Raw genomic sequence first — 4,156 nt, 5'->3', positions numbered from 1 at the left:
AGGAGGGAGTTTTTGCTTCTTAAAAACTTGGTTTGATATCCAGATGTAATATTTACTTTCCATGCAACACTGGCCACATTACTTCACCTCCCTTTACATGTCTGGAAAATAGGACAAATGACACTAAGCTTATAGAATATTATGAAGATTCATGAAATAATATATATAAAGCATCTAGTAGAGTACATGATTGATATTAACACAGATTATAATGTTAAAAATAATATTAATATTACTTAGAGTTTACAAAAACTCTGAATACCATAACACTATTTTTTCTAAGACTACATAGCATAGCTCAGTTGGGCAAATGCTTGCATTGCATTATTAGCAAGGATCATTTGAGGCTGCACAATGGATGGAGAGAGAAAGGTGACCTCCCTAAAAAGCTTTTCCATATCTTTCCCTTCATGTCCATCTTTACATTCAGAAAAAGGAAATGCAAGTGTTGGAGTTTCAAAGAGAAAATAATCTATTTTTCTTTTTGTGACTTTACATATGCAGCATTCTTTCAGAATTAAAGAGTCAGCATTTCAATATATGTGTTTGATTTCTAATGATCCTATGGCAGAAATAGTGGTCTTTGTTCATGAAGAAAAATGTTTATGCTCATTCCTCCNTGTGCCTTAGTACAGGCGCTGGGGCTTGCCCATGGTGCTCTTGATATATAAAGCCCGGACATTCTGCCAATTCTTCTTGAGCAATGACACCAGGAAGTTGACAGCTAAGTGGATGTTGTACACAAGCTCATCATCTGTCATCTTCACGTGGCCAACAGCCACTGCCAGACACAGCACCTTCTTCATCTGGAATTTAATCGTGGACTTCACTTCATCCTCTTTGGCCACCATGTTCTCATTGTGGGTCAGCAAGAAAGGGAACTTGCCAGCCTTATTCAGGCCAGGGCCCAGGATTCGTGGGATCTGCCTGATCAGAGATTCGGAAGCCAAAAAGGCATCATACTTCTTGGCCAGCTTCTTCACTAGTTTTTTATTCTTGTTGAGTTTCTTCAGTGCCTCAATGTCCATGTGGGGAATATCCACAGCCTTGGCTTCGTCACAGTGCTGCTGGTCCCCCAGGACACATACGGAGAACTTGGGGCGGAGAGTGGACTTAAGCCTGATGGTGCCCGAGAAGCGTTTGTCCTTCTGAGTGTCATAGTTCTTCAAACTGATCTGCAGCTCCACGGTCTCCAAAAACTTCCTGCGCTTGCACTGGTTCCCGTGCAGGACTTCCCGCACCGCCTCGTACAGGGTGTCGCGGGAGACTTTGCTGCTCATGGTGCCTCACAACGCAAAAGCAGGAAAAAAAGTTTTATATTAAATCTTTATAGCTTTAAATAAAATAGGATTATAATGACCAGGTCTACATTAAAAAATCTATTTCCTTGATGATTTTCATTAACTGGTTATGAACAAAATATTCACTCTTAAATATTAACAGATTGTCATTTGCTTTATGATCAATGAAACTAGTAAAGGTTATTGGTTGATTCCTTGGGATGAACTGTTTTCATTGAAAAAGGAAATGGCTCCAGGTATCATAAACAGAAGGAATTAATTTCAGGAACTGATTACTAGGTAATGAAAAAATTTAAAAACCAATTAAGTGACAGTGAGGCAATCGTCAGGTTCACAACAACAGGTAGCCACTACCACTGCTAGGGCTGGAGGGACACTGTGAGTAAGTGGACTGCAGGAAGCTGGCCCAACCTTGGAGCCAGAAGCAGCTGTATGAGAAATGAAGGAGATAAGAGAAAAGGCTATGGATGGATCTGAGAAGAAAAAGGGGTTTAGTTGATCAGCCCAAGAACCACGTTTCAGTTAAAATTGTAAGCCCCCGGAGGACAGGAACTGCATCTGGTTCTCCAGTATATACAGGACATTCATTCAGCACAGTGTATAAGATGAGTAATATGTATTGACTAAAGGAATCCATATGTGTCAGACATCTTACAGGCTCTATTCTGATCCTCATAGCCACTTGTGTCTGGAGTTCTTAGCTGCCTGTTTTACTCCAGCTCCCACAGCAACTGACCTTGGTGGGCATAACCCAACAACGTGTCTTGTCTTCCATTTCCCAATGCAGAGGAGTCTGCTTAGTACCCACATATGCATAACCCAGAAGTTAATGCTCCATGGGAGACTGTAACTATCAGACACATTTGTCTCCCTTCTTCTTCCCACCAATGAACTATCCTGAAGTGCTGTTGTTTTATAAACCTTCTAAGAAAATGCTCCCATGATGCTAAGCAGTAAGTTGCCCTAGACACCAAAAGGTCCTTGGTAACATACCCTCAAATCGCGCTCCCTCCTTTCTTGCCTCCTTCCCTGATTCTCTCTCTTCTGTTTCCTGGGGATAAAAGCACTCCCTCATGACATATTAGCACCTAAATTTTGCCTCAGCTTTTGCTTCCTGTGGAAACCAGGCCGAGGCGCTGGTAAAACTGCACAGAGTTAGAAGCAGCACAGAGTTAGAAGTCAAGAGTTATGGGTTCAAGAGTGAGCTCCACATTGGACTAGCTATATAACCTTTAGTAATCTTTTAGCCACTCAAGACCCAAATTTTATTTACTTTTTCATGAACATTTATTGGACAGGTGCTCTGCGCAAAGCATGGTGCTAAGTGTTAGGATAAAAATTTGAAAAGAATGTGGTCTTGGCTCTCAAGGACTTTACATATTAAGAAATAATAATATCCTCATCTGTGAGATAAGAATGTCCTTTATAGCTCAAGTCAGTGATTCAAAATTCGACTTAGGACATTTTATAAGTATCACAAATAAATTGTTATCCTCAAATATCTGCTATTTCCATCCTAAGCTATACAGGGCCTTGTCATTATACAGATCACCTTGAATCCTGAATATCAATTCAATATTGATATATTCTCCTATAGTATATTTTCTTATAGTATTTAAATATAATTTCCTATAGTATTTAAAAATGAGAATTGTAGGGGCACCTGGATGGCTCAGTAAGTTAAGCATCTGACTCTGGATTTCGGCTCAGGTCATTTTCTCACTGTTCATGGGGTCTTTGAGCCCCTAGTTGGGCTCCATGCTGACAGAGTGGAGCTTCCTTAGGATTCTCCTTCTTCCCCTCCCCACTTGTGTGTGTACACACACACTCTCTCAAAATAAATAAACTTAAAAAAATAAAATAAAAATGAGAAATCCTTATTATGTCTAAACTACACTTGACAATTTCTCCAAATGAAATAATCAGGAATGTATACAAGATAACATGAACATGGATGTTCATAACAACACAGTTTATAAATAAAAGGCATTCGAAACATCATAAATAGCCAACCCACATAGCCTAAATAAATTATGTAATATTTCTATGGTGGAGTACTAATGAATCTCTGAAATGAATACAGATATTTATTTATGGCATAGAAATAATGTTGAAGTGGTTTTTAAGTGGGGAAAGTTCATATTTTAAATCAAATTGCATATATTCACACATATCTAGAAGGAAACACAAGAAAATGTTAGCTTTAGTTATCTTTGGATGGTGGTTTATCTGTATAATTTTTCTAGTATAAAGCTATGTATGTTTTTAAATTTTATTTATTTTCGGAGAGACAGAGAGTGTGAGTGGGGAAGGGGAAGAGAGAAAGTGGGAGAGAGAGAATCCTAAGCAGGCTCCACACTGTAAGCACAGAGCTCGATGCAAGGCTCAATCCCATGAACTGTGAGATCATGACCTGAGCCAAAACCAAAAGTTAGATGCTTAACCAATTGAGCCACCCAGGTGTCCCAAGATATATTTTTGAACATAAAGGCACAATAACTTTACGTAAGGTAATAAGAGTAACCTAAGTCCATTTATTCACTCAGGCACCACTACAAGGGAAGTAACATCTCATTATTTCTTATATCATATCCTTTTCTCTGTTAATCTACTTTAAAATACCAGGGATATTAAACATTTTCTCCATGTTAAAAAAATTAATAAAAGAGAAATTCTCCTCTGTTTCATTTTACGTTAAACCTCCATTTTCATGAAGGATGCTTACAGCTTAGCAATTTTGATGTCCTTGGAGCTCATTAAATTAAGATTCTTTCTGAATACTAAATTAACTTTTAGTGAATTATAACCTGGAATAGAGGAAGGGAACAAACTGGTACAGTACTGAGAACATATTC

At 38.4% G+C, this 4,156-nt stretch overlaps 1 pseudogene; it reads right to left on the bottom strand.

Moving 5' to 3' along the window:
- Nucleotides 1-626: 626 nt before the first annotated feature.
- Nucleotides 627-1,298, bottom strand: LOC144238903 (large ribosomal subunit protein uL1 pseudogene; annotated as a pseudogene).
- Between the last annotated feature and the right edge of the window lie 2,858 nt (nucleotides 1,299-4,156).

This window comes from Crocuta crocuta, unplaced genomic scaffold (genome assembly GCF_008692635.1).
Source record: "Crocuta crocuta isolate KB4526 unplaced genomic scaffold, BGI_CrCroc_1.0 scaffold382, whole genome shotgun sequence".
Lineage (NCBI taxonomy): Eukaryota > Metazoa > Chordata > Mammalia > Carnivora > Hyaenidae > Crocuta > Crocuta crocuta.
This window is presented reverse-complemented; position numbering and strand designations above follow the sequence as displayed.